The sequence below is a fragment of the Corvus moneduloides genome, chromosome 5, assembly GCF_009650955.1.
Source record: "Corvus moneduloides isolate bCorMon1 chromosome 5, bCorMon1.pri, whole genome shotgun sequence".
Classification (NCBI taxonomy): domain Eukaryota; kingdom Metazoa; phylum Chordata; class Aves; order Passeriformes; family Corvidae; genus Corvus; species Corvus moneduloides.
In genome coordinates, this window is record NC_045480.1 from 65866495 (window position 1) to 65890864 (window position 24370).

Here is a 24370-nt window from a genome sequence, read left to right on the forward strand (position 1 = left end):
TGGGGCTGTTAATAACCTGGCAACCATCCCAGCCAGATGTAGCACATTTAAACGTTGTCCTTACAGCTTTGTCAGAACTGTTGACATGGCATGTCAGTAATGGAAAATTGCCACTGCACCCAGCAACCATCTTCATTATATGGAATCACATTGTTAATCTACAGCCAAATGCAACTTGAGGCGGAAAGAGAGTTTAGATTGCACCCATCTGTATACTATCACTCCAGGTGGCAGGTCGTTCCTCAGGATTAGAGATTGAATCAGTCTTTCCATCATCAATAAGCCCTGCTCCACAACAAGAACCTGTCAATCCAATATTTTACTTTCAGCACCGTGAGGACCACACAGCATGGTAATGAAATTTCCCTGTAAGTAGACCACAGGGATCTATACCAGAGAGATACATCTCTTTAAAAAGCTCAGGAAAATCAGACAGTGTGCTGCACAATCTGGACAGTAACTCGGTTTCCAGCGACACCCTAACTGTTTTATATGTTTAGGGGTGAGACCTACCAGATAAACCAGCATTTTAATGCTGGGTTATTTCTTATTATTTTGGTAGTAATTAGTATTGGGTAATTATTTCTCATTTGGAAATGTTTGAGAGCCTCAGAAAAGACATTCATTTCTGAAACAAAACAAGCTTGTTGATATACAGCCGCTACATTAAATACTTCTCATCACATATTACAATTGACCCAGGCTAAAATAATTGTTTCAAACTGCCCCATATTAAGACTTACTAGATATTATATATTATCTTTTCAAGATGCAGCTTAGCATCCTCCAGAACCAACTGGAATTTCTTCAAAGCCCACTTGTTACTTGCAGTAGGCATTTTGTTGCACTGAGAAGTCTTCTGCCCCCTTAAATTATCCATCTCCTCTTATATATTATATGCCTCCAACAACGTCACCTAATCACCATCTCCAGGACTTTCCTGAATCAGAAGTTTATTTCAGCACTTCAGGCATTTGGGCTGTCTGATGATAGGTTTATTTAAAAAATATATACTATGAAAATATATACATGCATTTTAGCTGCAACACATATACTTCGCTATTACAAATGAAACTACTTTCATAACAAAAATATAATGAGTGTGAAATTCTCATATTTTAACAAGCATCTAGCTTCTTAAAAGTATATTAATATTATATTACTGCATTCATTCCCACTTGGTTATATTACAGGTCATAAATTCAGCTCCCACACCTTTTTATTTCAGTGTTCATGTTTTATCTGATAATGGTTAGTTACAGCATGTGTTTTCAAAGCAGATGGAAATAGGAATAAGTTCATTTTCTTAGTTTTTCACAATCTATTATTGATTTTTGTACGTTTGTTAAACACCTAACAAGTTCAAGCTAACAATTATGATCATTAAACAGAAATGACTATGTGACACGGTCACAGAAACAGCTGAAAAGAGGAAAGCAAAAGACATTACAGGAAAGCAGAAGACATTACAACTATGGAGATACAGAAACAGAAGACAGACTAAACCCCTATTTTCTGAAGCAGTAGGACTGGTAGAATATGCCTTTTACCTCAGTACATCATTTGGTTTTGGTTTATCACATCTGCAAATACAGAAAACACATTTGTTTACAAATATAGTTTCTTAGAAAACAGATAATTTGATTATTATCAGCATATTAATGTTGTGTTTACCCAGGAAGAAAAAAGAACACATCAGCTTTTTTTCCTGACCTCTCCTTTTTATTCTACTGACAGTGGGTTTGGATTGATTATGCTATTTGCTTTCTAACTACAAGGACTACAGTCCAGTATGTATGGAGGGGGCTCTGCCCACAGGACTACAGGGCAGTAAGTTAGAAATCCCTGCTTCAGCTAGACTCAATTTTGTGGCTCATGGAAAAGAATATTAGTAAATATTCCATATGTGGCACCTGTTAAACCCACCCAGCACTGAGAGGAATGCAATGATTCATTTCTTCATTCTGTGACCACTTAATGAGAAATATCAGATTCAATAAATTATTGGTATGGACTTCAATTTAATCTGAAGGATAAGGATGGAAATATGGAACTTCACTCCCACATTCCTCAGTCACTTTATCATTTATAAAATAAGGCCACAACCTTTGCTGTATCCTGTTACTTTTTCTTGGAGGCTAACTAACTTGATGCCATGAAAGGAAACTTCATATGAAAAGAAACACCTCTACCTCAGAAAAAAGTTTATGTCTAGAACTCAAACTCCTCTATTTCTTGTCAGCCCCCAATCAGCCCTTTTTGGTGACCTTGGCCTTGCTTGGCAACACTTATAAGAAGATAAAGGTTACATTTACACTACAAGAAACATTCTCTGTATCAGGCCACCTGGTACAGTGCACTTGCATCTACACTTCCTTCGGGTTCAGTTTCATCAATAAAGGATTAACTCTGCCCAAAGCGTACTGCAGACCACACTGTTCAGTGTTTGGCTTTAGTCCCTTTGGCCCCATTTGCTGTTTTGTTACCCATCCTGAAAAAGGGGGTTGTTTTTTTCCTGTTCAAAGCATGCAAACCTGGCACAATCTGCTGGAAAGGTATTTTTTAAACATGATACTGAGTCTATATTGTGTGCCGTGGGTATAGCATGTGACATATGAAGATATTTTAGGGTGCAAGTTTTGCCAAGACAGTGAGGGAAGATCATGTAAACAAAGATAAAAAAGCTTTACACAAACTTGAGTTGTCCCTGGAGTGAGTTGACTGCAAACCCTCATCCAGGTTTGATTTGAAAAGGAACTGACTGGTGTACTCCAAAAGAAAAGTAGGCACTGTGTATGTTAGTCAAGCAGGCTCCCAAGGGTCTACTGAGTCTTTGGGAAGTCAGGACATGACTCTGCTTCCAAGCACAAAGATCCCCCTTTTCTCAATTCCACTGCATTTTTACCTACTAGTGTCTCCTTGCCTGACTTGTCTACATGCTTACACACAACTATAGAAAGAGTTGGAAAAATTTAGGGTACCACTTTTCCCCAGTTGCTTGTTACCACCCAGTATTAGCAAGAAGCAGCACAGACCAACCTAGGTAGTCACTGCTATCCTCTGGCTGAACTTCTCTGTTTGATTTATCTCCCCATTTCTAGTGATAATCCCATGATAGACAAAGACTAGTGCTGCAGAACCAATATTCCTTCTATCCCTTTCCAGTGGCCTGTGAACTGGTTCACTGCACATCCCATCTCATCAGTGTGTGGTAAAATAAAACTGATCAACGTTTGAAGGACCTTTTTATGTCTTTTGATGGACACTGATTTTAATGCCATTCTTTGTGCAAATGAAACATCCAATGCAGACAAAGAAACAGCAGACGGAACAAAACTCAAAGGACATGAAATTGAAATGAACAGGCCATGTGTCATACCCCAAGGGATTTTGGCTCAGTGCTACAAGCATCTTCCAAGAAGATTAAGCATCAAGCATTAAATCTGGCCTCCCACTCCGTCACACTCAAACTCAAAGTATGAATTTTGTTACTGAGTTTCCAGGGGGGGAAATGTACTACCAAACTTTCAGAATCACCTTTGTATTTCTTGTATTTTCAGGTTGCCTGGGAACCTGTTGAACTTCTGGCATCAATTAGAGAAAGCTTAAAGCTACTCTTCTGGCTGCAAGTATCCCTCATGAGCCATCCACCTGTCCAGAAGAGCCAGATAATGGACCACTCTGGGCCTGCCTGTAACCCCAGAACACCTCCCAAGTAAGGAGTATTTCTAAAGCTGTTACCCTTTTATGACCCCTTTATATTGCCAAAGTGATGTAATTTGGATGAGCCCAATGGAGACTTAACTCTTTCATGTGCATTTTAAGCTGGTGAATGCAGAAATGCACCCCACCACAGTCCATGCTGAATTTATCTGTCACTCAGGCCTAATGAATTTCTCCTCTCACTAAGCAGCATTGCACTGAAAGTTTCTAGCTATATAACGAATGAGACTTTACAATGTATGTGCCCAGTTACAGAAATTCAGTGAACATACCTGTTTACATGAAGATAGAGGAAAGGTGGGTGATTTGTGAAGAAAGTAGCATCATCCGAGAAATCTCTTTAAAAGGATGATTACAGTCATGATGTGTGTGGAGGCATAGTGAAAGAAACTGACTTATATGGCCAGTTATAATATATTTCACATAATGGAGGAAAAGCTGAGTCAATGAACAATTTTGTATCACCATTATTGCTAAATGAATACAGCCCCCTTTATCACAGCTGTACAATATGCTGACTGAACAGGAAAACATGCAGTACACACAGCGCAGTGATTTCCACCACCGTATAAGTAAATGTCAGGCTTGTTTCATCTATTCAGTGATTTTCTTAATGAAAACGTCAGCATAATGCTGGCATTTTCCTCCTTTCATTTAATTCCTGCTCTCCTCTTTCATCCACTATTTGACCTTTGCATGCACTTGGTAGCTTGCCCAAGGTGCTGTCACACCTTCTTTGCTCCTCTCTAATGATGGTCTTTCACTGACAGATTCAAACAAGATACTTGGGAAGGAATTGCTGTTCCCAGTACGATGACGAAAATCTGAATGCTTCACTACTTTAGTAGTAGGTGACTTTTCACTTCTTCTCTGAAAAGAATAACCAATGATTGTTTACCAACATTAACGTGTTCAAATAGCATCCTGTTATGGTAGTCTAGGACTCAAGAGAAGCAGGAGCAGCTATTGCACCAGCAGCACAGCAGTACTAAGGACTAGTAACTGCTGAATGAGTCAGATGATTAGTGGAATATGTTTTCTCAGCACAAAAGGAAAGTGATGACACACAATTAGAATGAGGGGAGCTTTACACAAGACAATGACAAATAGGAGTAATGTGAGTTCTATAAAATAGGGAAAATTATATGCCATATTGACCAGTTTTGGTCACCACAATACAAGAAAGATATTAAGCTGATAGAGAGCATTGAAAGGAGAGCAGCAAAGATGATGAAGGGCCTTGAGGTGAAGCTGTATGAGGAGTGGCTGAGTGGACTTGGTCTGTTCAGCCTGGAGGAGACTGAGGGGAGATCTCATCACAGTTACAACCTCCTTGTGAGGCGAAGAGGGGGGCAGGCACTGATCTGTTCTCTGTGGTGACAGTGACAGGACCCAAGGAATGGCCCGAAGTTGTGTCAGGGGAGGGTTAGGTTGGTTATCAGGAATAGGTTCTTCACCCAGAGGCTGGTTGGGCACTGGAACAGGCTCCCCAGGGAATGGTCACAGAACCATACTGACAGAGTTCAAGAAGCATTTGGACAATGCTCTCAGGCACATAGTGTGACTCTTCGGGATGGTCCTTTGCAGGACCAGGGGTTGGACTCAATAATCCTTGCGTGTCCCTTCAAAATCAGCATATTCTGTGATTCTGTGAAAATCAGGCCCCAATTATAGTACCATGTTGCACAGAAAACACTTAATAATACTCTTGAGCTGGTAGTTGCCCTGAAAGATCAACACTTCATCTGGATACATATTATTTCCAATAGAAATACAAATGAATCATGATTCAAGCAGCTGAAATAGGAAGAAAGATAAAAATTTTTTGTTTTTTACACATCCTGATTGTGCACCATTTTTCCTGATATCTGAGGAGATCTGTCTCCACTCTACTGTGTTTAACAGCCTCTTGCATGTGTTAGCCAACAACTGACCTCACAGCAGAGCCAGCAAGGAAGGACAAGGTGTACAGAAAATTCTGGAGTGACTTGAAGAAGGAATTAGTAAAAGTTGACCAAATCCAAAGCTTCCTTCCTCAGCAGTGCTTTCTTCAGCGGTGCCATTCTGAGGGTTTGTTCTTTCCTTCCAGGGTCTCTATATACTCAAAGACCAACTTTCCACCACAGAAGCTCCTTCTCCTGCCTCCTGGAATGAATAGAACAGACACAATTACCTTTTCTACATAATTCTCCCATTTCTTTATGATATTCTTTTACGTTGCCTGTGGGTTAAGAAAGGAATGGGCTAACTGCAAGGACAAATAGTTCATGGCTAGTGGGTTTCACAAGGTTCAACAAGAGACAGACACAGCTGTCTGGGCTACACAAGTACCTTTGCCGATATTGTGCTATGTCAATATGGTAGTTTATCTACACACAGAAACACAAGGAATTCCTATCTCGGGTATAAAGCAGTTACTAGCAGCAGTTAAGTCTAAACCAAAGCTAACCTGTTTGGGGAGTGGAATTATCAGCTATTTAAATCCCTACCTACATGGCATAACAAAACATTTCACACAAAAACAACTAGGCTATGAATTTGACAGGTTTCTTCTGTGCCACAAGTCTCTTACTGTTAGTCAGGTCTCTACCTGTAATACCTATAATCAGTTTTTCCTCATAAAAATGTGGATAAAAAGAAGTTAAAATAAGGCATACAGCAAGGTTTTGAACATAATAAGCAGGCTAAAATAGTCAAAGCTTTAGCTAAGTATTTTTCTCTTTTATCAGTTCACTGCATGCTGAGAAAAATAACATACAAAAGAAGGAAAAGTATTTCACATGCCATAGGAAAATATTCACAGTCTGAAAGAAAGAGAGAGCAAAAGGATCAGAAGTCAGCAAATGACTGCCGTAGGCCCCTCTCTGCCATGGTTAATAGCAGACAGGCACATCAGCACCAGATCAGCATCTCTGAAGTTTGGAACACCGACAACTTCTTTAACCAACTTCAGACACCTGTGATTGAGACTTTTGGCCATGTGCTCTGTACAAAAGCATAATCGAATGACAAAGTTCTGCTGTAATAAATGACTCCATGTAATGGTGAGTGCTACAGAGCAGATTGCTTATTTCTATGAGTGAAAGATACAGTACTTGTTCAAGGATAATCTGATAATAGATCACAAGGAATTCCAATGCCACAAAAGACTAAGCAGAGCCTTGGGATTTCACCAAGAAGAGGGACGTAACTAACCTAACACAATCTAATGATGGAGGAGATTCACTGCAAGCTGATATACTGCTCTACAACTGTCTCTTGTCTCGCCTCATCTTAAGGAACTGAAATGTTTTCCATAATGGGTCATAAAGCCTGTGTTTTCCCCCGCAGCAGAAGCCAACAGGTTTTACTTTGTAGGAAGGAAATCTGCACAAGCAGTCTCAAACTATAGAAATAGACCACTTCTTTCAGCTAAACAAATTCAGTGCAGTAATACAAATTTCCTATGTCCTACATGAGAAAACATTCTTTATCAGACTCTGCTAAAACAACACGAAAAAGATTATCTGATTGTAGCACATCCTTCAAAACTATCAGTTTTACACCAGCTACTATTTTGTCAGATAGCATTTGTTTGTTTGGACGGGAAGGCTGCACTGTTGTGGTAGTGAATTTTACACACTGGGAAGTTTTTTATATGAAATATTGCCTCTTTTTGTATTGGTAAAACTGAGTTAATGGCAACCAAGACATGACTTGGCTAAACAACACATGAAGAAAGGCAAAAAGTGCAAGTCTTAGAGTCACTGGAAAGACAGAATTAGAGCAAGCTTTCTGTATCATCCAGAAGACGAAAATGCATAAAACATTGATTTTAAATAGGAGACAAAATAAGGAGAATAAAGCCCTTGAAGATATAGAGAAAAGCTGAATTTTTTTCACGAAAAGAGTTGAACACACACCTTTCCCTTTCCCTTCAGAGTTTGGGACCATTATTCCATAATGCTCAAGGGAAAAGTAGAAAGCTCAAATAATTATAAGACCATAAGCATCACCATTCAGGACTGAATGGCCATTTTTATTTGCCAGGAGATGTGTTGTCATTAGATTTAATCTATGTCCTATTTCATTCAAAATAAACAAGTTTGCTTTCTACTTTCAGCCATTATTTTTTCTCATTTGCACATTTACCAAGGTTGATAACCTTTAATGGATGATCTTTTTAAAGCTGAATACTTGACATTGCCAGCTACATAACGCATAAGTGACAGAGTTTTTCAGGATCGAGTTAAATATTTTCCAACCCGTACAGGCAGAGAGTTTTTAGTGTGTTGTTACCCAGGAGGCTTCTCTAACAGTCACTCCCATCTCTGCCCTGGAAAGTAAATAACTATTGGGTTATATTTTCAATTCAAACTTTCTCCTTCCCATCTGTTTTTCATCCCGCAACATAGTTGATCAAGACTAGCTGTATGTCTTTTGCTGTGGAAAAATAAAAAAAACCCAAAAAACTGTATATTATTTTTTTCTTTTTCATCCAGTTCAAGATACAAATAGCTCAGTTTTACATGCTTCCCCTCCTCTCTTTCCTGATCCCGTATAACTTTACATAGTTTTATAGACTGAGAGAAAGGGTAAAATTTAAGGAGTTGTAATGACTGAGAAATTTTGAAAATAGCTGTTTCTGCTGCAACACATTACTGAAGTTTCCCAATGATATTTTTTCACTACACTAATTGTTAATCTGACTAAAAGTTGCTTGTTAATTTAAGCGGTTTTATTCTGTTTTGTTGCTTAGAGCCCCAAGTTCTCTTTTAAGATGTTCTTCTAGAAATACCTATGAGCCATCCTGTAAAGTTTCAAATATAAAGCTTGTTACCATTTAAAGTAGATAACATTAGGTAGTTAGAAGAAGTGATTCCATGACATAAGTCAAATAATTATAGCAGAAATTAAGGAAACATAATTTTTGAAGTACCATAATTCTCACAAAAATTCCCCATGTTTGAAAGAGTTTGACCAAGATATGCATTTCACACGTTCCTGTTGCTTAAGAAGTTGTGTTTTATTCATTTATAATAATAGGCTACTTTATAGAGTATTATTATTCTCAGTGAATCATTTTGAAGGAGAGCATAGTAATGACCTAACAAACCATTATTTCAGAATTTGAAAATCAAACAGGAAAATTTATTTGATTATATTTCTTAACCAAGAGAAAAGTCTTAAGTAGTATTTGAGAACTTTCTTGATTACCATGATCTCAGCTTCATGGCTGATTCTAAGCCCAAACAGCCCAACTGACAACTCATGTGCTTAATGTTAAAATAGCACTGAAGTGCTTTAAACCAGGAATTAAATATTTCATACAGATATGATCAGAAGCATGTATTCATCTTGGACAGGGAATCACATTCCATTTACATACCTCCTTGTCTTTGAGTATATGGTCTGAAGTTCAGAGCCTTAAAAATACATTTATTTCAAAGGGTGCTGGATCTGGCATTAATGAATAACTCTAGCTGCAGTAATATGCTATCTGAAAATATTTAATTGAGCTCTGAAAAACTCCATGGAATACCAAAGCAATTTTTAGTACAGTTTGACTAAATTCAATGGCCAAAACTTTGTAACACTTCTGGGTCAAGCCCTAGAAGAGCTGAAACTAGAAGACTTGATGGCATAACCCTGATTGCAAGAAAACTAAGCATCAGGATGTATCCACGTTGCCTCTGCAGAAATAATATGTTCATTCAATGTCATCCAGAGGGAAAGCTCAGCAAGTGGGCCCATGGCAATTTCATGAGGTTTAAAAAGACCAAATGCTGCTGCTGCAGCACCTGAGTTGGGGCCACTCCCGTTATCAATCCAGGCTGGGGGATGAACAGATGGAGAGCAGCCCTGCCCAGAAGGACTTGGGGGTGCTGGTGGAGGAGAGGCTGGACATGCCCTGGCCATGGGCACTCACAGCCCAGAAAGCCAAACATGTCCTGGGCTGCATCCTGAGCACCGTGGGCAGCAGGGGAGGGAGGGGATTCTGCCCCTCTGCTCTGCTCTGGTGAGACCCCACCTGCAGTGCTGCATCCAGCTCTGGGGTCCCAGCATAGGAAGGACATGGAGCTGTTGGAGTGACTCCAGAGGAGGGAAACCAAGTTGATTGGAGGGATGGAGCATCTCACCTGTGAGGAAAGGCTGGGAGAACTGGGTTTGTTTGGCCTGGAAAAGAGAAGGCTTTGGAGTCACCTAATTGTGGCCTTCCAGTACCTGAAGTGAACTTACAAGAGAGCTGGAGAGGGACTATTTACAAGAGCCTGGGACGACAGGAGAAGGGGGAATGGCTTCAAACTGAGAGAAAGTAGGTTTTGATCAGACTTGAGGAAGAAATTCTTTACTGTAACGATGGTGAGGCACCGGCACAGGTTGCCTGGAGAAGCTGTGGATGCCCCATCCTTTGAAGTGCTCAAGACCAGGTTGGATGGAGCTTTGAGCAACCTGGTCTAGTGAAAAATGTCCCTGCCCATGGCAGGGGGTTGGAACTAGGCGATGTTTAAGGTCCCTTCAAACCCAAACCATTCCTAGGACTTATACTGAACACAGTCAATAAATTTGTTGCCTTGGAAGGAAGTAATGGCAATAAGCAATACTAGCACACTACTGCAAGTTTTCAAAGTTAATTGAATCAGCATATAAAAATGTTTTCCCTGTGTAACAAATCTCATTATAATCAACTACTCTATGGCAGGCACTTCCCTATGATATGCAAATTTCAATTATTTATTTAGAATATATTCAGCATTTTCATATGACTCCATTTTCTGTTTAAAAAATTTGAGAGTTGCATTAAATACCCAGCTCTCCTTTGGAAAATGTTATTAGCAATATTGTATGCCAACATAATAAAGGAGCTTTTCAAATATCCAGACTACAAATATACTTTGGAGCTTCCTGGTTAAATCTGCTATGCTGACTTCTTTACAAGATGCAACAAGGAATGAGATAAATGTTTAAGGATATTTTACCTATTTTTTCCCCACACAAGAGAAAAACTTCATGATATAATCACTATTTACTTCCATGTTAAAGTTCAGTCTCAATGAACTCGTGCTGTAGTTCCAAGTGTAAAAACAACAACATCTATTGAAGGAGAAATACAGACCACTGACAAAAATGCACTAGTGATCCACTAATGCTATGAATCTCTTCCTCAACCAGTGTTGTTAAACATTCTGGAGAATAGCTAGATGACCGTATTCAAGGTGAAAAAATAAAAAGGAAGCACCAGAAAACAGATGCTGTCTAATGGAACTTTTTCACAGTTTGCTGAGTTTCTCATTGTTTCTTGTCAGACATGAAGAACATGGCAAAAGAAGTCATACACAAGCCACACAATGAGATTGCAAGTAACAGAGATATGGAGCTCTTTTTATTCCCTGAGTAGCAAATGCTTCCTCTCCATCATACTTACAGTGAATACAGAACAATGAAACCAAAACTTGTCCAATGGATAATTATTATTTAAATTTGTAAAAAGCATGCTTCCTTTTGTGAATCTAATCCTGTAATCTCAATAGGAACTTTCATGATGATGGCCATATTTTAAGATTGCAAAACTCAACCTGTGAGTTTCTGTTCTTTTTTCCTTTTTATTGTTTTTGCAGAAAATTGTATAGAATAACACATTACTTCAATGCAGACTAGACTCTCACTAAAAATAATTTCCAAAGAAGAATTAACATTTAATAAATTCTTCATGCTTATTTATTTTTTGGGATTCACATGGAAAAATTAAATTTATATGAAAGAAATAACTGAAATATATGTATCACATGGTCAAAAAACTGAGCAGTAAAGCATACAGTAGGAAAACAAGGATTCATAATTAAAGTAGATTAAATCATATACTTCCTCAAAATGAGTGGTGTGTAATCAAAAAAAAACTTAGAGACAAAGCTTTTATATATAGTCAGTATATATACACCTCCAGGTATAATAGGAAATTTGATCATAGACAGCTAAACGATGAATGCTAAACTGTGATAGAAGGATACATCAAAAAAAGACACTTGAAGGTCCATAAATAAACCCCAGCTAAGAATTGCTTGATGCTAGATTCAAATATCAGCATGTGAATAATTAGTTCCACCCATCACAGATACTTCTCCCCTTTTTTCTTTCTGGCCCCTTGAATATTTAATTGCACTTTTCAAAAGAGAAGAAATTCAAAAGGAGCAGTAATTGTAGAAGATCCACTGGACAAAGCAGATACATAGAGGATGTAGATTTCAATCTCCCCTGACCCCACCTCTCTGGCTGTGCCTCATTGTGACAGACATAGGAAAAATAAGTAACTGCAGAAAAGGAAAGAATCTGGTAAGGATATGAAACACCTTCTGAAGTTGTTCATATGGGTTCTTATCTTCAGCATTTCCTATTAACTGGATGTAATTGCTCTGTGTTCTCTGGATTCCATTCTGAACCCTCCCTTGTACAAGGCAACAAAGACAACCTGTAGATTTTTGACATGGTGATTGGTTTTGAGGATGGTTACTACCATGTTGAATGCTGTGCTGCTTAAATGCCACTGGATATGTGCGCCCCTTGGTGATACACAGGCAAACAAACAGGAACCTCTTTTTCAACTGGTGCAAGCTAAGAGGAATTTTTGACTATTACTAAAAACCCATTCTGGCAACACTGTATAGACTCAACTCCTGTGAAAAGTCTCAAAAACTATTTCTGAATACGATCCCTACATTCAATTGGGCAAGGATGACAACAACCTCAGGTTCTAGTTTAGGTTGGTAATATCTCTTTCCCTGCAGATGAAAGTTTTGCCTGTGATTTTTGCTTCTGTAGAGGAAGCAAAGTGATTGGTTTTGTCTGCCTGTGTAGCTTTGAGGTCTGCCTTCTCCCTTTCCAAACTAATCCAATAAAATAAAAAGTGCTCTGGAAAGCATGACTCCTATGAGACAGGCATATTCTGACTTTCAGGGAGAAAAAGTGTCTGCATCAGGATGATAAATGACTGACTATAATTAATTAATCAATTAATTGATTTTACAAGAAAATCCAGTATTAGAAGTAGTGGCCTTAAATACACTGTGACCTGCAGTTTTATCTGATAAATTATGCTCCATCAAAATCCACACTCAGCAGTTATTTATTGCGCAAAGTTCCAAATTGGATCTTCTGAATTAATTTGGATCCTTTTTTGCATTTGTATTGCCGCCCAAAAGGGTTCTTGTAAAAATCATGTATAAAAAAGGGATATACAATGTTTACAGTAGGAACATGCTTGACTTTCTATGATATTAAAAAAGCTTAGCAAAAGGGAACAATGCTCATCATCTAAATGTCTGGTCTAGAAAAATTACTCCTGGGGTAATTTCAGGATGCTGCTCTCCCTGGATTCAATTTATGATCTGCATCTACAATAAAGGGCAAATGTCTCTGCAGTTCCCTGCTGAAATCAGTGTTGGGCTTGTACTTCTCAGTCTCACAGCTTGGAAGAATGCCATTGCAAAGGAGCACGGAAAAGGGAAATGAGCCACCGCAGAGAAAGTCAAGAGTGAAGATGCACTTCAAATCAATTTTGCCATGAAGTTGAGCTCTTGTTATGTCTGGTAGGAATGGATTTTAACAGATAGGAGAGAATAACCTCAGGGCTACTATTCTCCTAATCACACAGATTTTTTTCTTTTTCTTTTTTTTTAACTTTTCTGGAAAGACCAAAATGTTAAAGATTATTTTTAAATATTATTTTAATGGTGCTGAACGTCTAATTAAATCTCATAAAAGTGGTTCTGTCTTGGGAAAAAGATGTTATTTAACCTATAAAAATGTTAAACAGATTATTTAAGTGGGACTGTTATTCTAACTGCTATGTTGTAATGGTGGAAGAGATGATGGAAGAGACAAAAGAAGCATCAGTCTGATGAAATATTAGAAAGAAATTTGAAATGGCATTTGACAACATATCAAATAAAGGGCACAATTCAATAAGGGATCACAATTCAAATATTCACTAGTATTTAGAAGACTACGCCATTTCAAAACCCACTAAAAGACGTTTTTATAATTGGTATCCTACTGCACAGGACACAAACTGAGGAATAAGATTTCAGAATAGCTGAAAAGTCACAAGAATTGCTCCTAACCACTCCAAGGCTTTTCCACAACTAACTGAAATATAGGTCATAAGCCTCAAAAAAAAAAAAAAAAAGAAAAATTCTGCTTCAAATACTTACCATAAACCCATCACAACAGTTACACACATCAGCATCTTTGAGTTCAGCTTGCAGCAGCAAACAGTTAGGTACTGTTGGCAAAAAGAGAAAGCAGAGTTTGTTGCTATAAATTTCTGGATTATTGCTCAAAATATCCATGTCTACAGTGTGGTTTAGAGTAGCTTCACGGTTAGAATGTATTTGGGGTTTGTTATCATTTGGGCAAGCATGACAAGATAAGATCTTAACAACTCTATTTGAAACATGCACAAGTTCGTTTACACTGCCTACTCTGCTGCATTGATTCCTATCTCTTTCCTGGGTTATTTCACAAACAAAAGGGTCATAGCAAATGTACACAGAGCCAATAAGCCTACAGACATTAACTCCCCCCTGCTCCCCAAAATCTTTATATAACAAAATTGTGTGTGGGTGGTTGGTTGGTTGTGGCTTAGATACATCGCCAAAAGAGTTTTCACCGACTCGCCATTTATTCACATTGCAACATTCTCAAATTCACTTCATCTATTTTTAGAGACAGACAATAAACATTTATGTGATCAAAATAAATAATACAGGACTACTGAAACATCTCAAAGGCTTTGCTATTCAGAATGGCATCAGCTCCTGCCAAGGAAGTACACTCAGCACTAGCCACACTTTAGTTTTCAGCCATCTATTTTTGACATAATGAAAATGCCTTCTCTCTGAGTACATGGCCACTCTTCCTCTCTTACGTCAGAGTCTAAAGCTATCGAGGGTAAAAGATGTATGAGCCTGTTCAGACTGAGAGAGCCAGCAACTTAGTCAGTATGTTTCTTTTTTTAGTATTTAATATCTTTCCTGACTGCAGCAGATTTCGTGTGCTTGGAAGTTAACACTGAAATATTTGGACTACCACTGTTTGAGGGACAGTGACCACTGAGACAGGACAGTGAGCCAGAATTTTTGCTTGTTCTACATTTAAACACACTGTTAAAGAGATGGGATGAATACTTTTTTAAAAGAATTCCATGCATCAGGCCGTGCCACTGCGAATCACACATTGCTGCTTACCAGACATGTCTCTGCAACTGCAGCTGCTCGCATTCCTTTGTGGATGCTTACAGCGTGCAGACTGAAAGTCCTAAAATGAAGAGGAAAGGGGGGAAAAACTGGATTCCGTATGATCTGACCGGATTCAGACTGAAGAATCTGAGGCGGCAGCTTCTTAAAGCTTTGGAAGGGGTTATCTAACCAAACCTGAGGGATTAATATATCACACCGTTCCTAGATAACCTATCTGCAAAGGCGTTAACTAAGAGTTTGGAACACAAGTAAAAGCATTCACCACTTCTACTTCAGCAGGCTAAAATTGGAGCCAAGCCGCGAGAGTGCATACTGACATCAGATCAGTCCTTTCTAAAGACCGATACAGAATTGCGTTGTTTCATGCAACCAGCAGTTTTAGGCCAAATTCTATGAATCCCAGTGACCTTGTCTTTTATCAAATAAAATGCGAAGCACTGGTGAATTGAATGGAAACTTTAACTAAGCTCAACAACAGTTTAAGCATTCCATTCTGGGATATGCAAAAGAACAAGGCTATTCTGTAAAGGAACAAGCAGACGTAGTAGATTAAACTGTCTGTACCACCATCTCTGAAATTCAACCCTTTCTTAAATCTTTTTAAAGGCAGATGGACAATGTTTTGCCAAGTCTGCAATTTGGTGGTGATGAAATTGCCTCATGAATGTGAAGTTAGATGACTACTTAGAATTTCATATATTTGTGAGAGAACAGAGGAAGAATTATCTGAGGTCTTCTAAACTGCAAGAAAAGAGAGGAAATTGGCTACATGCTGAAGCACCGATAAAAGGACAAGTTGAATCTGTTTATAAGAATGCTGGCTGAAGATTTTAGAGCCTTACAATTTTAAATCAAAGGCCTGCTGGTGGAGAAAAGCTGGAGAGAAAAAAGAGAAATCTGTGAATACACTTACACTTTGCTTCTGATATGAGATAGGAAAGAGGAACAGAGAAATTAAGAGAGGAGGAGAAATGTCACGAATTTTTATACAGGTAAGTATTTCTGAGCTCAAATTTGCAAAAAAAAAATAGGAGATAATGGGGAAAAAAAACTATGGTAAATATATTTGGAAGAATCTCCTGCCATATAAAAAAAAATACAGGGTATTTAGTTTTGTATTATAGCAAGGATATTTAAATACTTAGTGGTTTATATTCTGGTTTGATGAGTTTGTTAGAATACTTGAACTATAAGCCCTGCAAGCTACTTGTAGTTCACTTTGCCATACTACCCTTCAATGGTTTTCTGTGTTATATTTAAAGGAGAGGCTTTATAACCCATTTTTCTACAGATGGTTTTAGTTTGTGCAGAGAGTACCTGTGCAAAAGATGGCAACATTGGAAGATAACAGCTAAAATGTACTTTTATCTATATAATACAAAAATCTCATTACTCTTGCTATGCTACACCAGATACTTTTCTACAAGGGAGACAGGAAAAGAAGGACATCCCCAGCCATCTTCTTGTTTGGAACATCAACATCCCTACAGTTACTAAACGTTAACAAGAGCACGCAATAATGGCAGATCAACTCTGAAGAAAGGGATGAAAAGGAAAGCCTAAAAACAATTTGTAAAAGGACTCAGACTTCTGAAATAGGTGTGACTTTGGATATCTGACTTCAACTGTGTGATCCAAGATGTTTCTGTTTGTTGTCTCCTTGAATAATAAGGCTTTGCAAATACTGAATATCTGATTTTGATTTGAAACTTTATTTCTACATTAACTTGTCTCAATTTCACCCTGTTGCAATGTCAGCAGAATAAGAAAAATCAACAGAATAATGTTTAGGTTTCTAGATTCTCTTTTCAGAGCTCAGAGCATGTTCACACACCTGTTCATGGCATGCTTGACCCACAGGTTTAACCCACTGCCTCTTCAAAAGTCACTCAGTGGTTTAGCTGACACTCATCTTGTGTAATAGCCTCATGCAGAAACATGTGTGTCCCTATCCACCTCAGCCTAATTACAAGGAATTCAACCCCCAGCTTCCCCCTACAGTGCCTTAGCCTGAAAACAAGGCAGCCTGGATCAGAGCAGTACAGAACGATTCAGTCTGTCCGGTAATATCTGGACCTGCCTACTTTCATCATCCTCAGTAGGCAGAAAGATCACCGTCTGGTGATTCAAGCAACATCTGTGACATATTTTTAGAACTTACTTCAGTCCTCTCCATTTGCTTTTCATCACCATCTTTTGTCTTTCCTCCCTGCTACTTACTTTCATTTTACCTATCACAAAACTGGAACAACAACTTCAGATTTTGCTAGTCTCTGTTCTTATTCCCTCTTTTAATCGCTGCCTTACTTTCCCATCCTCTCATGTCACAGCACAAACACACTTGTCCCACACCCCAGCCTCTTTAACTACCATTTCTCCTCTCTGTTTAATCTCTTTATGCTCAGAAATAGCACTCTGTGTCCTGCCTTGAACTGCCAGCTCCCTTCAATACAGCTACGTTCCTCTTGAAATCAGTCCCCTTTTGCTTTCTCTGACTCTGCACTGTGATAATTTTCTCCCACCATCTCTCTTCCACAGATCTCTTTAGATTTTACCGGTTCTTGGTGGCAAATCCAAAATATTTTTATTTTGTCTCCTTCAATATTGCCTTTAAATTATCTCAGTCTACCCATACCTGCAAATTTAAATTTAACTACTTTTTTAAAGCAACTAACAGCCCTAACTCAGCATCCCTGACCCCTTGCCTCCTGGTCTCTCTGACATCTTTTCATGAGTGACCAGCTATCAATGTTTCAAACTCTACAAAATTAAAACAGGCATCTTGATATTCATTTGAACCATTTTTTCCCATTTTTTTAATCTGAACAACCAGCATTTCACTGCCATGTCTGTTTATAAATACAAGACATACTTGGTATCCCCCCGCTTATTAAAATGCTGCTGCAAAGACTGGTCCTCTACTACAAAATTGTATCCATATCACCCCTCTCTTTACATTCTTCCACTACTAGGTCACTTTTTTGTAGGAAACACAATCTATTTGTCTTTATTCCTAATGCTAAGTACATCCTAGCCCCACCCAATTCCCCATTCAGCAATTTCCAGTAATTCAGCAGCAGGAACTCCAAACAACTTCTCATCTCAGTCTCCATATTTTAACCACTCTACCTTTCTCTCACACGACAAAGTAAAAAATATCTCCCCGTCATTCTCCACCCCATTAATAAAAAATTTCCCTTATTTATGAAGCCACAGAAAACCTGACAGTGATTCTTGTTAAGGTCTATGACTACAAGATACCATGACTGTGCTTTTCTTGTGCACTGCAATTTTTGGCATCTGGTGTTTGGTTTTATTCTCAGATCAGCTGGGCAGGCATATTCATTGGTGCATTCATACAGGGCACAGCCAAATGCACAACTCCCACATTTATGATGCTGTGTAGAGATGTTCTCATGGGGGGACACCTGGTTGCATCTCCTTGTTCATGTTTGAGACTGGTCCTTGTTCATGTTCAAAGGTGGTCCTAAAATGTCTCATGGGAAGGAGAGGGGGAATTACAAGGAATTTTTATAGAGATAGAGGCCTTCACAAAGAAGACAGAGTCTGGAGAACTGACACAAATTGCACAGGACAAAATAGAAAAGTCAAATGAAAAATCTTTTCACCAGGAGCAAAACTGGTCTCCCAGAAGGGCTTCTAGCAAAAAGTCACTTCACTTTTTCCCTTTGCTCTTCTCCCTGTCCTAGCTTTGCAAACATGATCCATTCTAAGGGCAGGGGTCACATTCATGTTCACAGGATGAAAACTGTGAAGAGTAATACAGAATCTATTGTCATAACCAGGCAGCAAGGAGAGGGACAACGAGCTAACAAATCTATTTCTGTTCTAGACATATGTAGGTTTGTAAACAATTTATTTTAATGGTTTTATTCTAAACTGATGCTCCTATCAATACTGTTACGGCTAGTCCAAGGAACTACAAAATCTGTCCAATTCTTTTCAGCGTAGATTTCTGTGACTCTTTCCATCTGGATTTACAGGATCAGTATTACCTCTTGAGTTGCTCTCCATTTTGAACTAAAAGCTTCAGGTATTTTTAACATTCTTTGTGAAACAGTATTTGCAGTAAAATGGTGCCTGGAAAAGTAGTAGGAATATCTCACAGAAGGCAAGCATGTTTATACTGAATTACCTGATTTCTCTCTTTTGTGATTCTGCATATTTAGCATCATTTGGTTTAGGATTAAAGACCAGCAGAAATGACTGCTAAAGACTTATAAGTACATTTAATCCTATTTTATACAGAGGTCTTTATTGAATCATGTATTTTAAGTTACACTCATGAGAAGTGCAGAGAAAGGCACACTGAACTGGTCTTATATAGCAGTTAAAAGCCTTCTTCAAATGCTAATCATTTATAATTAGTCTACTTCAATTAGTAATGAACAAATTGCCCTCTCCAAGAAAAGAGAATATATTCCATGTGCTGATTAAAAGGGAAGAGTGATCTTCAAATTCTGAAGCGAATGATTGATGTGAAGCAAAACTCTCTCACAATTTTGTTCTTTTAACTCTTTGATGAACAGATCAACAAAGGCAAGTTTCCCAAAAGTCTTAGAAACATTATTAGCAATTCACATAAAGAAAAGCACATCTGTGTTCATATGTTCTCACTTTAAATACATCCTTACTTTAGCGCTATTTTATGCCATTTACTAAGCAGGTGTTATCTTCCCTCTTTTTTTCTCCAGGAATCAGCTTTTAATTGGCTACTTTCTAATGTGCAAGAAAAATCAAAAAGCAATTGGCTGGTTGGGAACTGATTGTTAGGCAGTAGTCCCAAAAAACCTTTGGGTAGGAATAAAGGCATCTTATTGATTCAGTACAACTTCAATCGCTAAAGATTATACAGTTTATGAGAAAATACCTAAGCTGAATTTTGATACAAGACTTCTTTCACTTGCTCAGTGTCTATTCTAAATAGCCAAGAGAGTGTTTACTGGAAGAGTGGTTTTGCTCACTCTTAATGTATGAGTTCTTCAGGCAATAGTCTACTGCAAGCATATGCAAATCAATAGTTTTGAATCACCTACACTGAAATGGGGTATGGACTAGGGAAAGAAAATTGGATAATTTCATTCAGAAAGTAAGTTTCTGCTTTCTGCTGATATGCCAACTGGTGAATTACAGAAAATCAATGTTCTGTTCTTTATGTTCTGTTATTAGGTGTTCTGCTTCCAGATGTTTGGAGTGATCTTGTATAACTGGGGCTTTGTTTGTTGGTTTTGGTGGCATTTTTACTTTATCAGAAGTCTGTGTGGGATATCAAGTGAAAATATACAGGAGAATGTTACATTTTAAAAAGTAGAGAAAATCCTTCTCACTGATATGGTTGTGTAGGCAAATGCTGTAGGACTGGTAAGGAATATATTAACAAAAAAATTGCAAATGGAAAAATGTAGACATGACAAAATGAGATAATTTTTTTCAACGACAACTCTGTCTCAATAAGAGCAGCTGAACTAGGAAGAGTTTCTCTAGTAAAAGTAATAACAGAGATTTCTAGTACTTCATTTCAGTTTACCTTCCTTTCACTAATTAAAGCTGCATTCAGTTCATCTCATAAGGACCCATAGCATGGTCTCTGAAGGAAGAGGTGATATCTCTTTCCAGTCATCCTCAACAGGCATGGACTGCCCTCCATTTGAGGAGGCAAATGAAGGCACTGAAGCATTGCTTTGAATCTGATATAAACTGTAAAGTATTACAATATTATAATATAATTTGAAAGCATGTAGACACATATTAAATTGTAATCACTCCCCTCTATATGGGAATCAGGAAAAGGATATCTTACATTACAGAAACATACAGCTATAGCAGTAATTAATTTCCTGATTAAAGCTACAGATAACTCCATAAAATAATTAGCAATAGCTTCATAGATCATTTACAAAGTATCTGGAATTCAGACAGTAAAACACAGTTGCTCTAAGACAACGGTTAGTACCCCTGTTAGTCTGTTTCTTCCCTAACTATCAACTACATTAGTAACATCATGGGGAGCTCATAGCAACTCCATAAATGTTTTATCAGACTTGAAGAAAGATCATTATCCCATAAAACACCAGTGTAAGCATCTCTGATTTCACACAACCCTTTGTCTTAGTTCACTTGAAAGCCTGCTGGTTTTGGAAAAGTCATTGATTGTGTCCAAGAAAAACAAATAACTTTTTGAAGGATTTGTTCTTTGATTGAAGGTGATTTCACAGCCTTATTAAGATGTTAGGATCCCTACGTTCAGAAGGAGATTGAATTTTTCTTTCTTTTCTTTCTTTGAAGGTTTCCAGACACAGCAACAATAAAATGTCCACAAGACACTTGACAACACATGTAAGCTAGCCTATTATAACTTACCCGTTTGTACTTCTATGCAGAATATTTCACAGAACCATTGTTTATTCAGGGATTATTCAAGAGGCTGTTTAGGGATAGACTTTCAGTCAAGTGCCTTAGTTTGATCACGAGTCAGCTTTAACTTCTACCCTAGACATTGTATCTGACTTTTCTGAAGGAGAAAGTTTAGGAATTTACTCTATTGGTCAAACACAACTATAAGTGTTACTGCGTTACCTGCTCCACCTTTGGAAACAATGAAATAAGGAACTGAAGATATAATCTATTTAAAGAAAAAAAACCCTAATTGTTCTAAGACTGGCCTTCTCTCTGGCCTCATGATGTGAATACTGTTTTGTTTGACAGAAAATGCAGTAGCGCTGTGTAGTATTATCATCAGACTATTGATGGACTTTCAGAGTTGTCACCAATAGTACTAATTCTGCATAAATGAAAAATAATTAGCCATGAGTCAATCAATTTGCCACCTATAACACACAGAGTACTCTGAGAAGTAACAGGAAAAATATCTTTGTAAAATGAAAGCTTGTAATAAAAATTAAATATTATCTTTAATGAAGGGGCTTTTCATATAAGAAAAACTCTCACAGCACCAGCTTGAGAAGCCACATCTTGTTTCATTAAAAAATTTATATGGAAAAAGGAACTGTGTGCACATGAAATACTCAGTAGACATGAGCTCTGTATGTTCTGTGAACACCAGACAGGAAAGAGATCTGTTCCAAAGAATTAGTGAAAATACACAGATTTCAAAAAGCAGTCTGGTTGCTTCGGAACTCAGTGAGAAACTCAGAATAGTTTTACAGCTGATCAAGGTCCATTCAGTGTTATAGATAAAAAGTGCTGATCTGGAAAGAAATGAAGATGCATATCAACTATATATAATCTCCTGTTCAGGCATTCCAGAAGGATGTTCCCTTATCTTGGGAACATCCTCATGGTAAACCTTATGCATTTTTTTTTTGTGGCAAAACATCACAGAATACCTTAATACAGCGGGAAAATTTGTCTTCGTATCTAAACCACAGAGAAGTAAACACCTAAGGAAATACTAAGAATGCAACACAATGATGGATTTTTGTGGAGAGAAGACTTGAAAAGGAAATTATTATTTCATTGTGAGTGATACTCTAGAAGTACAGCCAGTAGTATAGTGAAAATAAAGTGAAAATATAGAGAAGACGTTTTCTCTGATAATACGTTCTTCTGGATTATGGAAAAAACTTTGATGGAAATTACATCTCCTGGAATTTGGACAAAGCACTTGCTGTAAATGTAATAAAGGATATACTGATGGATTGGCAGAACAGGAGGTGGAAGAGCTTTTAGCATTTTTCCTCTTCTTTCCTAGCTCTTTACTCTTATCATTGACAGCATTAAGTATTTCCAAAATTTTGATGCCATTTCTATAGTAGGAAAAAGTTGATTCCACATTTGAAGTAAACAAACTCCCAATTTCTACAGAACATCTTGCAGTGAGCTAACAGGTGTTAAAAATAAAAGGTGAGAACTATCAGCATTTAGTTTAACATCTACATAAGAGCTATTTCTACAGAATCCCTGATACACTGTAGAGATAAGCACTCCTAGTGCCTACATTATTTCGTATTGCCAACAGGTTACTTATGAGCCATATCGAGAGAACCACTCACAGACAGAGATGAAAAACACAAAAGTTGTACAAGCTAGAGTACAAATGGTAAGGTTATTAGGATGTAATTAGACATTAGGATGCAATGAAATTAAATGGACATCAAACACCCAGTTCCTGCAGTGTAGGGCAGGATGTTGTGGGGTTTTTTGAGTAGGGTGAGTGGATGAAGCCAAATGCAGAGGCCAGCTCTCCTGAGCTGAGAGCTGGCAGGACCCTTCTGCCTTCACATAAGCACATGCCATCGTTAGCAGCAACACAGGTCTCCAGAGAAGTTCAGAGAGAAGTACGCTCCTTCCAGAAGACATAGAAGCTGTCTTCAGGAGCCAGAATTCTCGGAAGGATGTGCTTCGTACTGCCTTTGCTCTTGTTAACCACCTGAGATATGGAGAATATTTTTGGATGTTTCCAGTTACTTCAAGAATCAAACTTCCTAATTTGTCTCCTACTTGTTCTTCAGGTATACCCAGCTGTGTAACAGACTAGCAAGCAGACTCCACCATAAAGGAACTGTCTGCTCTTTGCATAAACTGGGATTGATGACTCCTAATAAACCTGTATTTTGAGCTGCGCACATTCAGATTCAAAAATGTAAAGCCAAGACTGCTGACTGTGAGACCATCACACAACAGTATGCTTGTGTTCTGCCAGGATGACATTTAATGTAGTTATGTCTTGTCACAAGAAAACCTGAAAATGTAAAGTAAGCAAAGATACAGAGGTTTTACGCATTTTTTACAGCACTCAAAACTCAAACCACCCTGATTATATAGCAGTGAATTTAGGCATATTACAGGAGACATGAAGACAAATGCAGCCTAAAATCAATCTTTGCAGAAGGTAGGGTCTTCATTTGCCCCTCAGAGTTCAATCTATTCTCAAAGTTGTATATTCTTAGTATAGATTTTGTAGGCTCAGATTCTCAAAGAAACAAGATATATTTCCTTGAATACTTTTTCTCATACCTTTTCATCATGTAAGGGAATTTTTATGAGCTTTTTTTCTGGTTATTTAGATTATCAGGCATCAATAAAGGTCCTTTATAGTAAAAAAAAAAAAAAAAAAAAAAGAAGTTTTTTTTTTAATCGTTATGTAAATGTGTACACTAAAAATGCATTATATATTTATGGAAAGCAAGAGTTAACTCCTCCTCACTGCATATTTTAAGTCAATATTCTTAATCTTGAAGTGCAAAAGGGAGTCCAAGTGTACCATTGCCAACCAAAGGATTTTCTCAGAGGAAAAGGTAGAGTCAAAGGCAGCTTTTCAGAATGTCTTACATCATATTATCTCTTAGCCATTAATGTAAGGAATGAGGCCAAGCAAAAGAAGATGGACACTCCCAAATCTGGATGACCTGTAGCTCTCAGAAGAGCCATCC

General features: G+C 37.9%; 1 long non-coding RNA gene across 1 annotated transcript in view; it reads right to left on the reverse strand.

The window, feature by feature from the left end:
- Window positions 1-973: 973 nt before the first annotated feature.
- Window positions 974-24370, reverse strand: part of LOC116444545 — a 46771-nt gene continuing 23374 nt past the window's right edge. Inside the window, exons 4-5 of the long non-coding RNA XR_004240378.1 lie at window positions 13911-13981; window positions 974-5868 (exon numbers count right to left, since the gene is read on the reverse strand). This is a non-coding gene — a long non-coding RNA (uncharacterized LOC116444545). The remainder of the gene's footprint in view (window positions 5869-13910; window positions 13982-24370) is intronic.